Raw genomic sequence first — 19,190 nt, 5'->3', positions numbered from 1 at the left:
GGACGAGAGGGGAAGGATCTTGTGGGTTGAGGGATTGAAAATTTTGTGTGGGGGAGAGAGGGATTGGTAATTTTGTGCAAGAGAGAGAGAGGGTGGGGGGAGGAGTCAGTCAGCCGTCATCACATCACCTTGCTTCCAAATGACCCCGCATTCTCTAGCGCGGTGTGGTCGCTGTCTTCGATCTGCTCGATGCCCTCTTTGAAGATTGAGGTGTTGTGCATGTTGGGGTGCAAAGAAGCACAAGCGAGAGTGTTCGCCGTATAACCTTGGATGGGGATGAATTGTGTGCTCGGGGGAGTGTGTGTGTGTCTGTGTGTGTGTTGTGCTGTGTGTGTCTCTCTCTCTGTGTGTGTGTGTGTGTGTCAAATATTGAGAGAAAACAAACCTAAGGAGAGAAATGGGTATTCACGAAGAGATTGTGCGGGCCTTGAGGTGGGCAGGGGCCGGGTGAGGGTGTCAAAATGTGCGCGTTGATGCATGTGTTGCATGCGACCGTGCGAGGGACGGACGAATCGAGAGAGATGGTTGTTGTGTTACGGATGCTCCTCTCTGTCTCTCTCTCCCTCTCTCTCTCTCACACACGCGCGCACACACACACACAAGTAAGGCCCTGTTTGGTTCCAAATAAGTCACCAACTTATAAGTCAAAAAGTGCAAAAAGTGACTTATTTTGCCAAATGGACCCAACTTATAAGTCACCCCAACTTATAAGTCATAAGTTGCTCCACCCCAACTTAAAACTTATAAGTCACCCCTTTTTACGTGGGTCCCATCACCTTTACATTAAAAAACAAGGTGGGAAGGTGTGGTCAGGTGACTTATAAGCTAGATGACGACCAAACAGGCGTGACTTATAAGTCACTGATCTTAAGTCACCTGACTTATAAGTCAGGCGACTTATTGGAAGCAAACATGCCCTAAACTAGAAGACCGTTCTCTCATGTATACACAACGTATCGGCATCTGTCTATGTCTCACTCATGCATGATCATTTGCACATTCACACCTCTCTATGTTTGTATCACACGCACACCTTCTCCACATTGCCCTTCCGCCACAACACACATATGGACACATACACACGTTCTCTCTCAGTCACACACACAAAATCAGTATTAAAAAAAACTAGGGCGCACCTAAAACGTCCAAATCCAAATAAACACGAACTGGAGCTAAATTCAAATATATGGAAATATTGCAGCGTCAAGAACTTCCACAGGAAAAAAAGTTGAGTAATATTCGAGGATTGTTTTCACACACACAAAAAGGTTCGGTGGATGTCCTTCGAGCGCGACACGGTGACGCACCGTTCGATCGACCCCGCGGCCGCGGTTCACGCGCTTGCACAGGATTCCGTATTGTGGTTGTGGTACTAACTAATAAAAGCATTGCCTAAGTCTAATGTTTATGTGTACTAGTAAACTCGCACGTGCAACACACGTCTCAAACTTTGACTAAGCAAAATTCATAGGAATAAAAAATTGATACACCACTTTTTCTTTAGAAGGATTGGTAAACAATGTTGTCGTTCTTTAACAAATGTCGACACAAAAATATACAGGCAAAAAAAATTGTATCCAGTGATAATTTCGCTAGTGTATGCATATTTATAATGATACATTACTACTAACTTTTTAAATGTTTGATTATACATGAGTGGTAGGGGGTAATGGATCTTGCGCCATATGTATAGGTGTAGGGTTTGCTTTAGGAATAAATCATATCTTAGCTTTTCTCATGTTCCTGATATTGTTGAAGCTGTGGTGGTTGGGATAAACATCACTGAAATTGGCCGGAAGGTGGAAGGCGGATGGTAAAAGAAGGGGTGGTGGTGCGCAAGGTGTTGAGGTATGGATTTGCAGATGAGCATTCACAACGATAGAATGATAATAAGATGAGCATGTCCACCTCACAAATAGTTTATTTAATTACTTCACTTTTATTGTAGAACCTTGCAACTAAAATCTTGAGCTGACCAAAAGGAGCACATGAGGCTGGAGAGAAGAAATGCTTGAGTCATTGTTTCCTTTCTGAATCATACCTGCATACCAGCTGAATGAAATTAAAACTTCCCTTACAATGTGTATAAGCTCTAATCCATTTTTGTGTTTCTACTGGAGTACATTTCGTACTTCAAATAATTTGCAGGGCTCTAGAGACCAACACCAACTTTGTTGCTTCATCAACTACTAATTTCTTCACCCGCAAAAAAAACTACTAATTTCTTATAAGAAAATTATAAGTGTCAAAGGAAAATGAATACTTTTGCAGTTGCCATGTATAATTACAGTTGTGTACTACAAAAGAGAAAAAGGAAGAAGCCAAATCAAGGACAATACGACATGTTTTAATTCTCGGTCTAGCCATTGCAAATTTCATGCTTATTAGTTATTCCAAAGAGTGATGTCAATAACTGTAAATAGTAACTGAAAGGAATACCTAGTTAATCTGTAAGCCTACCAAGATTGCCTCCAAGATTGCAGACTCAAGCCTTTAACTGGATAGAAAACGCTAAAAATCTACTCCCCTTTGTCTCAAAATATAAGACATTATATGACTCTATTTTGAGGCAGAGGGAGTACTAAATAATTGTAACCCCGAAGATTTTACATCTTTTCAGAATCACCCACATAAGCATGCTTACCTTCCATTGACCCAATAATGCCATGGGGCACAAAATACGAATACCTCCTAATATAGAGGTGTTCTAAATGTGTGTGCTAGTATCACAACCTCTTACGGGACTTATACCTCTTTTTGTGTACTTGGACTGCTCCCCCCTTGGATCCAACAGTATCAGGGAAATACTCATGACAACATTTCCAAGGCACATTGCATCTGCAGGTATATAGAAAGAAAAAGATAACACACAATAGTACCACGTAACTATGATCCAGTGAGGAAAATGGAAGTGTAAGCAAATAAGAAAATACTGTACTAATAAATTTTGAAGAATCATTTATAGTTTCTTATTAAGGTCTGTCCACTAACATCAGTGTGGTGACCAATGTCAGCAAACATGCGCAAATATTTAGCAAAACCTATCTCTAGTAGACAACTAACCCATTATGTCGACGAACAGGATTACAAAATCCTCAACAAAAGGCAATCATAAGTATCCAAAATCCACAAAAAAGGCAATCATAAGTATTCATCTGCCAATGAAATAGTTACAGTAGTTCACTACACTGAAAACAACATTGGAAGTATTTTCAAATATAACCTAAATGGCACATACATGAAGAACCATCATAATCTTCTAACCCCTCTTCATGTCATCTTACTTGAACTTGGAAAGTTGGTTGTCACTTTACCAGAGAAAACATCAATGTAGGCGTCAAGAACCATGCTGAAAAATTTAAAGAAATGTGATTAGCACTGACCATTATCACATTCTTTTAAAATTACACAAATAATAGCACAGAAAATCACATATTGTCTGCAACAATATAGGCACTCAAACAGGGATTACTTTGTTCTTCATCCAAAAGAGTGAAGGAAATATGCCCTAGAGGCAATAATAAAGTTATTATTTATTTCCTTATAATCATGATAAATGTTTATTATTCATGCTAGAATTGTATTAACCGGAAACATAATACATGTGTGAATACATAGACAAACAAAGTGTCACTAGTATGCCTCTACTTGACTAGCTCGTTAATCAAAGATGGTTATGTTTCCTAACCATGAACAATGAGTTGTTATTTGATTAACGAGGTCACATCATTAGTTGAATGATCTGATTGACATGACCCATTCCATTAGCTTAGCACACGATCGTTTAGTATGTTGCTATTGCTTTCTTCATGACTTATACATGTTCCTATGACTATGAGATTATGCAACTCCCGTTTGCCGGAGGAACACTTTGGGTGCTACCAAACGTCACAACGTAACTGGGTGATTATAAAGGAGCATTACAGGTGTCTCCGAAGGTAGATGTTGGGTTGGCGTATATCGAGACTAGGATTTGTCACTCCGATTGTCGGAGAGGTATCTCTGGGCCCTCTCGGTAATACACATCACAGAAGCCTTGCAAGCATTACAACTAATATGTTAGTTGTGAGATGATGTATTACGGAACGAGTAAAGAGACTTGCTGATAACGAGATTGAACTAGGTACCGACGATCGAATCTCGGGCAAGTAACATACCGATGACAAAGGGAACAACGTATGTTGTTATGCGGTCTGCCCGATAAAGATCTTCGTAGAATATGTAGGAGCCAATATGGGAATCCAGGTCCCGCTATTGGTTATTGACCAGAGACGTGTCTCGGTCATGTCTACATTGTTCTCGAACCCGTAGGGTCCGCACGCTTAAGGTTACGATGACAGTTATATTATGAGTTTATGCATTTTGGTGTACCGAAGGTTGTTCGGAGTCCCGGATGTGATCATGGACATGACGAGGAGTCTCGAAATGGTCGAGACGTAAAGATTGATATATTGGAAGCCTATGTTTGGATATCGGATGTGTTCCGGGTGAAATCGGGATTTTACCGGAATACCGGGAGGGTTACCGGAACCCCCCGGGAGCTATATGGGCCATAGTGGGCCTTGGTGGAAAAGAGAAGAGGCTGCCCTAGATGGGCTGTGCGCCTCCCCCTTCCCCTAGTCCTATTAGGACTAGGAGAGGTGGCCGGCCCCCTCCTCCTCTTTTCCCCCTCCGCGAATCCTATTCCGACTAGGATTGGGGGGGGGGAATCCTACTCCTAGAGGGAGTAGGACTCTCCTGCGCCCTCCTCCTTGGCCGGCCAGCCTCCCCCCCTCTACTCCTTTATATACGGAGGCAGGGGGCACCTCTAGACACACAAGTTGATCCACGTGATCTATTCCTTAGCCGTGTGCGGTGCCCCCTGCCACCATATTCCTCGATAATACTGTAGCGGAGTTTAGGCAAAGCCCTGCTGCTGTAGTTCATCAAGATCGTCACCACGCCGTCGTGCTGACGGAACTCTTCCCCGACACTTTGCTGGATCGGAGTCCGGGGATCGTCATCGAGCTGAACGTGTGCTCGAACTCGAAGGTGTCGTAGTTTCGGTGCTTGATCGGTTGGATCGTGAAGACGTACGACTACTTCCTCTACGTCGTGTCATCGCTTCTGCAGTCGGTCTGCGTTGGGTACGTAGACAACACTCTTCCCTTCGTTGCTATGCATCACATGATCTTGCGTGTGCGTAGGAATTTTTTTGAAATTACTACGAAACCCAACAGTGGTATCAGAGCCTAGGTTATTTATGTTGATGTTATATGCACGAGTAGAACACAAGTGAGTTGTGGACGATACAAGTCATACTGCCTACCAGCATGTCATACTTTGGTTCGGCGGTATTGTTGGACGAGACGACCCGGACCAACCTTACGCGTACGCTTACGCGAGACCGGTTCCCTCGACGTGCTTTGCACAGAGATGGCTTGCGGGCGACTGTCTCTCCAACTTTAGTTGAATCGAGTGTGGCTACGCCCGGTCCTTGCGAAGGTTAAAACGGAGTCTATTTGAAAAACTATCGTTGTGGTTTTGATGCGTAGGTGAGATTGGTTCTTACTTAAGCCCGTAGCAGCCACGTAAAACATGCAACAACAAAGTAGAGGACGTCTAACTTGTTTTTGCAGGGCATGTTGTGATGTGATATGGTCAAGGCATGATGCTGAATTTTATTGTATGAGATGATCATGTTTTGTAACCGAGTTATCGGCAACTGGCAGGAGCCATATGGTTGTCGCTTTATTGTATGCAATGCAATCGCGATGTAATGCTTTACTTTATTACTAAACGGTAGTGATAGTCGTGAAAGCATAAGATTGGCGAGACGACAACGATGCTACGATGGAGATCAAGGTGTCGCGCCGGTGACGATGGTGATCATGACGGTGCTTCGGAGATGGAGATCACAGGCACAAGATGATGATGGCCATATCATATCACTTATATTGATTGCATGTGATGTTTATCTTTTATGCGTCTTATCTTGCTTTGATTGACGGTAGCATTATAAGATGATCTCTCACTAAATTATCAAGAAGTGTTCTCCCTGAGTATGCACCATTGCGAAAGTTCTTCGTGCTGAGACACCACGTGATGATCGGGTGTGATAGGCTCTACGTTCAAATACAACGGGTGCAAAACAGTTGCGCATGCAGAATACTCAGGTTATACTTGACGAGCCAAGCATATACAGATATGGCCTCGGAACACGGAGACCGAAAGGTCGAGCGTGAATCATATAGTAGATATGATCAACATAATGATGTTCACCGATGAAACTACTCCATCTCACGTGATGATCGGACATGGTTTAGTTGATTTGGATCACGCGATCACTTAGAGGATTAGAGGGATGTCGATCTAAGTGGGAGTTCTTAAGTAATATGATTAATTGAACTTAAATTTATCATGAACTTAGTCCCTGATAGTATCTTGCTTGTTTATGTTGATTATAGATAGATGGCTCGTGCTGTTGTTCCGTTGAATTTTAATGCGTTCCTTGAGAAAGCAAAGTTGAAAGATGATGGTAGCAATTACACGGACTGGGTCCGTAACTTGAGGATTATCCTCATTGCTGCACAGAAGAATTACGTCCTGGAAGCACCGCTGGGTGCCAGGCCTGCTGCTGGAGCAACGCCAGATGTTATGAACGTCTGGCAGAGCAAAGCTGATGACTACTCGATAGTTCAGTGTGCCATGCTTTACGGCTTAGAATCGGGACTTCAACGACGTTTTGAACGTCATGGAGCATATGAGATGTTCCAGGAGTTGAAGTTAATATTTCAAGCAAATGCCCGAATTGAGAGATATGAAGTCTCCAATAAGTTCTATAGCTGCAAGATGGAGGAGAACAGTTCTGTCAGTGAGCATATACTCAAAATGTCTGGGTATAATAATCACTTGATTCAATTGGGAGTTAATCTTCCGGATGATTGCGTCATTGACAGAGTTCTCCAATCACTGCCACCAAGCTACAAGAGCTTCGTGATGAACTATAACATGCAAGGGATGAACAAGACTATTCCCGAGCTCTTTGCAATGCTGAAAGCTGCGGAGGTAGAAATCAAAAAGGAGCATCAAGTGTTGATGGTTAACAAAACCACTAGTTTCAAGAAAAAGGGCAAAGGGAAGAAGAAGGGGAACTTCAAGAAGAATGGCAAGCAAGTTGCTGCTCAGGAGAAGAAACCCAAGTCTGGACCTAAGCCTGAAACTGAGTGCTTCTACTGCAAGCAGACTGGTCACTGGAAGCGGAACTGCCCCAAGTATTTGGCGGATAAGAAGGATGGCAAAGTGAACAAAGGTATATGTCATATACATGTTATTGATGTGTACCTTACTAATGCTCGCAGTAGCACCTGGGTATTTGATACTGGTTCTGTTGCTAATATTTGCAACACGAAACAGGGGCTACGGATTAAGCGAAGATTGGCTAAGGACGAGGTGACGATGCGCGTGGGAAACGGTTCCAAAGTCGATGTGATCGCGGTCGGCACGCTACCTCTACATCTACCTTCGGGATTAATATTAGACCTAAATAATTTTTATTTGGTGCCAGCGTTGAGCATGAACATTATATCTGGATCTTGTTTAATGCGAGACGGTTATTCATTTAAATCAGAGAATAATGGTTGTTCTATTTATATGAGTAATATCTTTTATGGTCATGCACCCTTGAAGAGTGGTCTATTCTTATTGAATCTCGATAGTAGTAATACACATATTCATAATGTTGAAGCCAAAAGATGCAGAGTTGATAATGAAAGTGCAACTTATTTGTGGCACTGTCGTTTAGGTCATATCGGTGTAAAGCGCATGAAGAAACTCCATACTGATGGACTTTTGGAACCACTTGATTATGAATCACTTGGTACTTGCGAACCGTGCCTCATGGGCAAGATGACTAAAACACCATTCTCCGGTACTATGGAGAGAGCAATAGATTTGTTGGAAATCATACATACCGATGTATGTGGTCCGATGAGTATTGAGGCTCGTGGCGGATATCGTTATTTTCTCACCTTCACAGATGATTTAAGCAGATATGGGTATATCTACTTAATGAAACATAAGTCTGAAACATTTGAAAAGTTCAAAGAATTTCAGAGTGAAGTTGAAAATCATCGTAACAAGAAAATAAAGTTTCTACGATCTGATCATGGAGGAGAATATTTGAGTTACGAGTTTGGTGTATATTTGAAAAACTGTGGAATAGTTTCGCAACTCACGCCACCCGGAACACCACAGCGTAATGGTGTGTCCGAACGTCGTAATCGTACTTTACTGGATATGGTACGATCTATGATGTCTCTTACTGATTTACCGCTATCGTTTTGGGGTTATGCTCTAGAGACGGCCGCATTCACGTTAAATAGGGCACCATCAAAATCCGTTGAGACGACGCCTTATGAACTGTGGTTTGGCAAGAAACCAAAGTTGTCGTTTCTTAAAGTTTGGGGCTGCGATGCTTATGTGAAAAAGCTTCAACCTGATAAGCTCGAACCCAAATCGGAGAAATGTGTCTTCATAGGATATCCAAAGGAAAGTATTGGATACACCTTCTATCACAGATCCGAAGGCAAGACTTCTGTTGCTAAATTCGGAAACTTTCTTGAGAAGGAGTTTCTCTCGAAAGAAGTGAGTGGGAGGAAAGTAGAACTTGACGAGGTAACTGTACCTACTCCCTTGTTGGAAAGTAGTACATCACAGAAAATTGTTTCTGCGACACCTACACCAATAAGTGAGGAAGTTAATGATAATGATCATGAAACTTCAGAACAAGATACTACTGAACCTCGTAGATCAACCAGAGTAAGATCCGCACCAGAGTGGTACGGTAATCCAGTTCTGGAAGTCATGCTACTAGATCATGATGAACCTACGAACTATGAAGAAGCGATGGAGAGCCCAGATTCCGCAAAGTGGCTTGAAGCCATGAAATCTGAGATGGGATCCATGTATGAGAACAAAGTATGGACTTTGGTTGACTTGCCCGATGATCGGCAAGCAATTGAGAATAAATGGATCTTCAAGAAGAAGACTGACGCTGATGGTAATGTTACTGTCTACAAAGCTCGACTTGTCGCAAAGGTTTTCAACAAGTTCAAGGGATTGACTACGATGAGACCTTCTCACCCGTAGCGATGCTTAAGTCCGTCCGAATCATGTTAGCGATTGCCGCATTTTATGATTATGAAATTTGGCAGATGGATGTCAAAACTGCATTCCTGAATGGATTTCTGGAAGAAGAGTTGTATATGATGCAACCGGAAGGTTTTGTCGATCCAAAGGGAGCTAACAAAGTGTGCAAGCTCCAGCGATCCATTTATGGACTGGTGCAAGCCTCTCGGAGTTGGAATAAACGTTTTGATAGTGTGATCAAAGCATTTGGTTTTATACAGACTTTCGGAGAAGCCTGTATTTACAAGAAAGTGAGTGGGAGCTCTGTAGCATTTCTGATATTATATGTGGATGACATATTGCTAATTGGAAATGATATAGAATTTCTGGATAGCATAAAGGGATACTTGAATAAAAGTTTTTCAATGAAAGACCTCGGTGAAGCTGCTTACGTATTAGGCATTAAGATCTATAGAGATAGATCAAGACGCTTAATTGGACTTTCACAAAGCACATACCTTGACAAAATTTTGAAGAAGTTCAAAATGGATCAAGCAAAGAAAGGGTTCTTACCTGTGTTACAAGGTGTGAAATTGAGTAAGACTCAATGCCCGACCACTGCAGAAGGTAGAGAGAATATGAAAGATGTTCCCTATGCATCAGCCATAGGATCTATCTTGTATGCAATGCTGTGTACCATACCTGATGTGTGCCTTGCTATAAGTTTAGCAGGGAGGTACCAAAGTAATCCAGGAATGGATCACTGGACAGCGGTCAAGAACATCCTGAAATACCTGAAAAGGACTAAGGATATGTTTCTCGTATATGGAGGTGACAAAGAGCTCACCGTAAAAGGTTACATTGATGCAAGCTTTGACACTGATCCGGACGATTCTAAATCGCAAACCGGATACGTGTTTACATTAAACGGTGGAGCTGTCAGTTGGTGCAGTTCTAAACAAAGCGTCGTAGCGGGATCTACATGTGAAGCGGAGTACATAGCTGCTTCGGAAGCAGCGAACGAAGGAGTCTGGATGAAAGAGTTCATATCCGATCTAGGTGTCATACCTAATGCATCGGGTCCAATGAAAATCTTTTGTGACAATACTGGTGCAATTGCCTTGGCAAAGGAATCCAGATTTCACAAAAGGACCAAACACATCAAGAGACGCTTCAACTCCATCCGGGATCTAGTCCAGGTGGGAGACATAGAGATTTGCAAGATACATACGGATCTAAATGTTGCAGACCCGTTGACTAAGCCTCTTCCACGAGCAAAACTTGATCAGCACCAAAGCTCCATGGGTGTTAGAATCATTACAGTGTAATCTAGATTATTGACTCTAGTGCAAGTGGGAGACTGAAGGAAATATGCCCTAGAGGCAATAATAAAGTTATTATTTATTTCCTTATAATCATGATAAATGTTTATTATTCATGCTAGAATTGTATTAACCGGAAACATAATACATGTGTGAATACATAGACAAACAAAGTGTCACTAGTATGCCTCTACTTGACTAGCTCGTTAATCAAAGATGGTTATGTTTCCTAACCATGAACAATGAGTTGTCATTTGATTAATGAGGTCACATCATTAGTTGAATGATCTGATTGACATGACCCATTCCATTAGCTTAGCACACGATCGTTTAGTATGTTGCTATTGCTTTCTTCATGACTTATACATGTTCCTATGACTATGAGATTATGCAACTCCCGTTTGCCGGAGGAACACTTTGGGTGCTACCAAACGTCACAACGTAACTGGGTGATTATAAAGGAGCATTACAGGTGTCTCCGAAGGTAGATGTTGGGTTGGCGTATATCGAGATTAGGATTTGTCACTCCGATTGTCGGAGAGGTATCTCTGGGCCCTCTCGGTAATACACATCACAGAAGCCTTGCAAGCATTACAACTAATATGTTAGTTGTGAGATGATGTATTACGGAACGAGTAAAGAGACTTGCTGATAACGAGATTGAACTAGGTACCGACGATCGAATCTCGGGCAAGTAACATACCGATGACAAAGGGAACAACGTATGTTGTTATGCAGTCTGACCGATAAAGATCTTCGTAGAATATGTAGGAGCCAATATGGGCATCCAGGTCCCGCTATTGGTTATTGACCGGAGACGTGTCTCGGTCATGTCTACATTGTTCTCGAACCCGTAGGGTCCGCACGCTTAAGGTTACGATGACAGTTATATTATGAGTTTATTCATTTTGGTGTACCGAAGGTTCTTCGGAGTCCCGGATGTGATCGTGGACATGACGAGGAGTCTCGAAATGGTCGAGACGTAAAGATTGATATATTGGAAGCCTATGTTTGGATATCGGATGTGTTCCGGGTGAAATCGGGATTTTACCGGAATACCGGGAGGGTTACCGGAACCCCCCGGGAGCTATATGGGCCATAGTGGGCCTTGGTGGAAAAGAGAAGAGGCTGCCCTAGATGGGCTGTGCGCCTCCCCCTTCCCCTAGTCCTATTAGGACTAGGAGAGGTGGCCGGCCCCCTCCTCCTCTTTTCCCCCTCCGCGAATCCTATTCCGACTAGGATTGGGGGGGGGGAATCCTACTCCTAGAGGGAGTAGGACTCTCCTGCGCCCTCCTCCTTGGCCGGCCAGCCTCCCCCCTCTACTCCTTTATATACGGAGGCAGGGGGCACCTCTAGACACACAAGTTGATCCACGTGATCTATTCCTTAAAGAGAGCTTCTTTATGGTAGGATTTTAGAATAGAAACAAGAGTACGTGGCTACCATGCTTCCTATTTTACATAGCATACACCAAATATTCAAAATGGTAAATTTGTTCCAATGCAATAGGATAGTGTGAGTAAGAGTAGAAATAGAAGGGCACTACTTCTGTTACCTTAATGTCATATATGTGGTGACCATACTGTCAGCAAACATGCGCAAATATTTAGCAAAACCTATCTCAGGTAGACAACTAACCCATTATGTTGACGAATAGGACTACAAAATCCTCAACAAAAGGCAATGGTAAGTATCCAAATCCACAAAAATGGCAATCATAAGTATTCATCTGCCAATGAAATAGTTAATCGGTAGTTCACTACATTCAAAACAACATTGGAAAGTATTTTCAAATATAACCTAAATGGCACATACATGAAGAACCATCATAAACTTCTCCCCCTCTTCGTGTCATCTGACTTGAACTTGGAAAGTTGGTTGTCACTTTAGCAGAGAAAACATCAATGTAGACGGCAGGAACAAAATGATGCCCCATTAGTAAATTCAAGATGCGATTCCCGTAATTCACTGGCTGATAAGTACAAAGAGAATAGCTGCTAAATTCACTATTTAGGTATGGAGAAGTTACCATTTCTCAAGAATCGAGAAGAATATAATAGTAGAATCCCCAAAAACATCTTTCTGAACAATAAACATTTTCTTCACTTCCTTCTCATGTTCATGATCTCTCAAAATATAGCTAAAGATAATAACAAATATTTAATCAACACTGGCACATTTAAATCATTTCTTCACAAAAAATCCTCTGTGTAAAGTTAGAAAGAGAAACAAATGATACTTGTTTCAGCTGCTTCTAAAAGTATCTCTTCTTATGTGATACATTTTTCCCTCTTTCCTCTTAATTTGCTGGACCATTATAAAAAGAGGGGTTAGTCAACTAACCTAAAAAAATGACATCCTTTGGGTACAGGTTGGATGGTTGACGAAACCAATTTAACAACATTCGATGCAAACCTCAGTGGTTTGATTTTAACCAATTTAACAACATTCACTTTTTAGCTTTTGTCATGATGACATGTGGGTTGGTCGATTGCCTAATGCTCCTCCCAGGAACCCAATCATGAGGAAAGTCCAATGTTCATCCTCTCGTTTTATCTAGTCAATTGTTGAGGCATGGATTAACAGTATAACTGAATAATTATACAATGGATGCTTATCTTATGATATACTTATGAGCTAACACCGGTACCTCTCACATACATCCTTCTCTGGTCATCATCAGGATCAGGTTCCTGCAAAGGAATTGGATTAGGAAATGGAATGACAAATTTAGTTGGAACAAATAGAAGATCAACAAAAGCTACAGAAAATCAATTTGACAGATTGGAAGGAGAAGGAGGGATCTCATATCCTCGCCAAAAACACTGTCGAATTATCACAAGCAGGAAAGTACCATGACCAAACAAGGAAAAGGGGCAATTTAACAACAAGAAACAATGAATTCGGAGGAGTAATCGATATTCCTCACCTTCAGATGGAGGAAGCTCGTAGGCCTTCAGATGGAGGAAGCTCGCAGGCGAGATAGCAGCCAAGGTTACATAGTAGACGCCTTGCCTCGGTGGCTGGACGGTGGCGTTGGGGAGAGGTGAGGCGAGGTGGTGCGGCCAGCGGAGAGCTCACCGCGGGCTCAGGCGTGGCCGGCCTCGTACGCCTGAGCCCACGGTGTGGCGTCGCGGAGCTCTCCGCCGGCGGTTGGCCCGCATAGGTCCATGTCCCTATCGGTGGCAGCAGCTCCCGCGTGCCTCTCGCCGTCGAGGATGAGGGGCGTCAGCATAGGGTAGGGGCGTGTGGGGGGAGGCGGGGGCAGGCGACGGAAAGGGGAGGGGGTGCGTGCGTCGGCATGGTCGGCAGCGAGATAATGGGCGTGCCGCGGTTGGGGCATACAGATCGTGGGGGGATTTTATTAGCATGGTGGACCAAGGTATTTGCGGGCACTAAAACACGATGGCTTGGTGTTAAACACAGGAGAATCATGAGTAGTTAGATTTAATGTACCGACGGTGAAGATTGCTTGGTTCTCCACCCTCTCTTTCTTTTATAGTGGTATGTTTATGTGTACTAGTATGGTTTTCTTTTAAGTTTGACCAACCTTATATATATAAAACTAAAGTAAGCTCCCAGACGCACACTCATCAATATGCCGCCGCCGTCATTGCGCATGCCGGCGCCCGCCTGCTCCGGCCAACAACTTCTCGCCCATCACCACTGTGTCGCCGCCATCCCTGTGCCATGAAGCCGAAGGCTCGCCCGCTCACGTCGTCTGCAGTCCCTCCTTGCGATGCCGCCGCGCTGCGAAGCACATGAGCAGCTGGTGGAGCCGTGTCTATGCACGCACCATACAAAGAGGAGGACGAGCGCGTGCTCCAGCACGCCAGGAAGGAGGAACTACCATGTCATTGTCGTCTCTGGCCGCGTGGAGGAGGCGCGCATGGTGGCTGTCGCGGCAGAAGCCGGTCGCACGGTCGTCGAGCTCGCAAACCGGGTGCGGACACGGAATCTACCTGCGAGACCTTGAATGCCACATGGATCCTGCAATCTGAAGGAGCAATTTGGGTCAGTCGACTCATGTGAGCCGTTTGATGCAACATGGATGGCTAGAAGGGCTTCTTCCACCTCTTCTGTCGTCTTCTTCCTTCGCTCCGTCGAACTTCTTTCACAAATCGACTGACCCAAATTATACTACTAGTACGAACGTATTAAGTACAGTAGGAACACGTGTTGGGGAATGTAGCAGAATTTTAAAATTTTCTATGCATCACCAAGATCAATCTATGGAGTCATCTAGCAACGAGGGAGAGAGGAGTGCATCTACATACCCTTGTAGATCACGAGCAGAAGCGTTCAAGAGAACGGGGTTGATGGAGTCGTACTCGTCGTGATCCAAATCACCGAAGATCCTAGCGCCGAACGGACAGCACCTCCATGTTCAACACACGTACCGAGCGAGGACGTCTGCCGCGCCTTGATCCAGCAAGGAGGAGGGAGAGGTTGAGGAAGAGGGCTCCAATAGCAGCACGACGGCGTGGTGGTGGTGAAGCTGCAGTACTCCGGCAGGGCTTCGCCAAGCTCTTATGGAGGAGGAGAGGTGTTGGGGAGGGGAGGGGCTGTGCCTTGGATGTTGTATGCAGCCCTCCCCTCACCCCTCTATTTATAGGGGAAGGGGGAAGGGGGCCGGCCCCCTCTAGATGAGATCTAGAGGGGGCGGCGGCCAAGGGGAGGGGGCCTTTCCCCCCAAAGCAAGGGGGCGCCCCCTTAGGGTTTCCCCCAACCCTAGGCGCATGGGCCCTAGGGGGGTGTGGCGCCCCAGCCCACTTGGGCTGGTTCCCTTCTCCATACAGCCCATAAGGCCCTCCAGAAGAGGTGGCCCCTCCCGGTGGACCCCCAGAACCCCTCCGGTGGCCCCGGTACAATACCGATATGACCCCGAACCTTTCCGGCGACCGTATGACAACTTCCCATATATAAATCTTTACCTGCGGACCATTCCGGAACTCCTCGTGACGTCCGGGATCTCATCCGGGACTCCGAACAACATTCGGTAATCACATACAAGTCTTCCTAACAACCCTAGCGTCACCGAACCTTAAGTGTGTAGACCCTACGGGTTCGGGAGACATGCAGACATGACCGAGATGACTCTCCGGTCAATAACCAACAGCGGGATCTGTATACCCATGTTGGCTCCCACATGCTCCATGATGATCTCATCGGATGAACCACGATGTCGAGGATTCAATCAATCTGTGTACAATTCCCTTTGTCAATCGGTACGTTACTTGCCCGAGACTCGATCTTCAGTATCCCAATACCTTGTTCAGTCTCGTTACCGGCAAGTCACTTTACTCGTACCGTAATGCATGATCCCGTGATCAACCACTTGATCACATTGAGCTCATTATGATGATGCATTACCAAGTGGGCCTAGAGATACCTCTCCGTCATACGGAGTGACAAATCCCAGTCTCGATTCGTGCCAACCCAACAGACACTTTTGAAGATACCTGTAATGTACCTTTATATTCACCCAATTACGTTGTGACGTTTGGCACACCCAAGGCACTCCTACGGTATCCGGGAGTTGCACAATCTCATGGTCTAAGGAAATGATACTTGACATTCAGAAAAGCTACAGCAAACGAACTACACGATCTTTGAGCTAAGCTTAGGATTGGGTCTTGTCCATCACATCATTCTCCTAATGATGTGATCCCGTTATCAATGACATCTAATGTCCATAGTCAGGAAACCATGACTATCTTTTGATCAACGAGCTAGTCAACTAGAGGCTCACTAGGGACGTGTTGTGGTCTATGTATTCACACATGTATTACGATTTCCGGATAACACAATTATAGCATGAACCATAGACAATTATCATGAACAAAGAAATATAATAATAACCATTTTATTATTGCCTCTAGGGCATATTTCCAACAGTCTCCCACTTGCACTAGAGTCAATATTCTAGTTACATTGTGATGAATCGAACACCCATGCAGTTCTGGTGTTGATCATGTTTTGCTCTAGGGAGAGGTTTAGTCAACGGATCTGCTACATTCAGGTCCGTATGTACTTTACAAATCTCTATGTCTCCATTTTGAACACTTTCACGAATGGAGTTGAAGCGACGCTAGATATGCCTGGTCTTCCTATGAAACCTAGGCTCCTTGGCAAGGGCAATAGCTCCAGTGTTGTCACAGAAGAGAGTCATCGGGCCCGACGCATTGGGTATGACTCCTAGGTCGGTAATGAACTCCTTCACCCAGACTGCTTCTTGTGCTGCCTCCGAGGCTGCCATGTACTCCACTTCACATGTAGATCCCGCCACAACGCTTTGCTTACAACTGCACCAGCTTACTGCCCCACCATTCAAAATATACACGTATCCGGTTTGTGACTTAGAGTCATCCAGATCTGTGTCGAAGCTAGCATCGACGTAACCCTTTACGACGAGCTCTTCGTCACCTTCATAAATGTGAAACATTTCGTTAGTCCTTTTCAGGTACTTCAGGATATTCTTGACCGCTGTCCAGTGTTCCATGCCGGGATTACTTTGGTACCTTCCTACCAAACTTACGTCAAGGTTTACATCAGGTCTGGTACACAGCATAGCATACATGATAGACCCTATGGTCGAGGCATAGGGGACGACACTCATCTTTTCTCTATCTTCTGCCGTGGTCGGGCATTGAGCCGTGCTCAATCTCGTACCTTGCAATACAGGCAAGAACCCCTTCTTTGACTGATCCATTTTGAACTTCTTCAATATCTTGTCAAGGTACGTACTCTGTGAAAGACCAATGAGGCATCTCGATCTATCTCTATAGATCTTGATGCCTAATATATAAGCAGCTTCTCCAAGGTCCTTCGTTGAAAAACACTTGTTCAAGTAGGCCTTTATGCTTTCCAAGAATTCTATATCATTTCCCATCAACAGTATGTCATCCACATACAATATGAGAAATGCTACAGAGCTCCCACTCACTTTCTTGTAAATGCAGGCTTCTCCATAAGTCTGCATAAACCCAAACGCTTTGATCATCTCATAAAAACGAATGTTCCAACTCCGAGATGCTTGCACCAGCCCATAAATCGAGCGTTGGAGCTTGCACACCTTGTCAGCATTCTTAGGATCGACAAAACCTTCCAGCTACATCATATACAGTTCTTCCTTAAGGAAACCATTAAGGAATGCCGTTTTGACGTCCATTTGCCATATCTCATAATCATAGAATGCGGCAATTGCTAACATGATTCGGACGGACTTCAGCTTCGCTACGGGTGAGAAAGTCTCATCGTAGTCAACCCCTTGAACTTGTCGATAACCCTTAGCGACAAGCCGAGCTTTATAGATGGTCACATTACCATCCGCGTCTGTCTTCTTCTTAAAGATCCATTTATTTTCTATGGCTCGCCGATCATCGGGCAAGTCAGTCAAAGTCCATACTTCGTTTTCATACATGGATCCTATCTTGGATTTCATGGCTTCCAGCCATTTGTCGGAATCCGGGCCCGCCATCGCTTCTTCATAGTTTGAAGGTTCACCGTTGTCTAACAACATGATTTCCAAGACAGGGTTGCCGTACCACTCTGGTGCGGAACGTGTCCTCATGGACCTACGAAGTTCAGTAGTAACTTGATCTAAAGTTTCATGATCATCATCATTAACTTCCTCTCTAGTCGGTGCAGGCACCTCAGGAACATTTTCTTGAGTTGTGCCACTTACCGGTTCAAGAGGCAATACTTCATCAAGTTCTACTTTCCTCCCACTTATTTCTTTCGAGAGAAACTCTTTCTCTAGAAAGGACCCATTCTTGGCAACAAAGATCTTTCCTTCGGATCTGAGGTAGAAGGTATACCCAACAGTTTCTTTAGGGTATCCTATGAAGACGCATTTTTCCGACTTGGGTTCGAGCTTTTCAGGTTGAAGTTTCTTGACATAAGCATCGCATCCCCAAACTTTTAGAAACGACAGCTTAGGTTTCTTCCCAAACCATAATTCATACGGTGTCGTCTCAACGGATTTCGACGGAGCCCTATTTAAAGTGAATGCGGCAGTCTCTAAAGCATAGCCCCAAAATGACAGCGGTAAATCGGTAAGAGACATCATAGATCGCACCATATCCAATAGAGTGCAATTACGACGTTCGGATACACCATTGCGCTGAGGTGTTCCAGGCGGCGTGAGTTGTGAAACTATTCCACATTTTCTTAAGTGTGTGCCAAATTCGTGACTCAAGTATTCTCCCCCATGATCTGATCGCAAGAACTTGATTTTCTTGTCACGTTGATTCTCAACCGCACTCTGAAATTCCTTGAACTTTTCAAAGGTCTCAGACTTGTGTTTCATTAAGTAGACATACCAATATCTACTCAAGTAATCAGTGAGGGTGAGAACATAACGATAGCCACCGCGAGCCTCAACACTCATTGGACCGCACACATCAGTATGTATGATTTCCAATAAGTTGGTTGCTCGCTCCATTGTTCCTGAGAACGGAGTCTTGGTCATTTTACCCATGAGGCATGGTTCGCATGTGTCAAATGATTCGTAATCAAGAGACTCTAAAAGTCCATCTGCATGGAGCTTCTTCATGCGTTTGACACCTATGTGACCAAGGCGGCAGTGCCACAAGTATGTGGGACTATCATTATCAACCTTACATCTTTTGGTATTCACACTATGAATATGTGTAGCATTACGCTCGAGATTCATTAAGAATAAACCATTCACCCTCGGAGCATGACCATAAAACATATCTCTCATATAAATAGAACAACCATTATTCTCGGATTTAA

At 44.1% G+C, this 19,190-nt stretch overlaps 1 long non-coding RNA gene across 5 annotated transcripts; it reads right to left on the bottom strand.

The window, feature by feature from the left end:
* Positions 1 to 1,962: 1,962 nt before the first annotated feature.
* Positions 1,963 to 13,750, bottom strand: LOC125553621 (uncharacterized). Of its 5 annotated transcripts, XR_015607289.1 has the most exons (5): positions 13,360 to 13,750; positions 12,460 to 13,123; positions 12,246 to 12,314; positions 12,069 to 12,159; positions 1,963 to 3,349 (listed from the first exon to the last, which is right to left on the bottom strand). It is a non-coding gene; the product is annotated as an uncharacterized LOC125553621 (long non-coding RNA). The 5 variants fall into 5 exon arrangements; XR_015607286.1 differs by having other exon boundaries at positions 12,069 to 12,314; XR_015607287.1 differs by lacking the exon at positions 12,069 to 12,159 and having other exon boundaries at positions 1,964 to 3,349.
* Between the last annotated feature and the right edge of the window lie 5,440 nt (positions 13,751 to 19,190).

Source organism: Triticum urartu, chromosome 6A (genome assembly GCF_056163025.1).
Source record: "Triticum urartu cultivar PI428250 chromosome 6A, HENAU_Tu73, whole genome shotgun sequence".
In the NCBI taxonomy this organism is placed as follows: Eukaryota; Viridiplantae; Streptophyta; class Magnoliopsida; order Poales; family Poaceae; genus Triticum; species Triticum urartu.
Note: the sequence above shows the minus strand (reverse complement) of the source record. Positions and strands in the feature narration are given on the sequence as shown.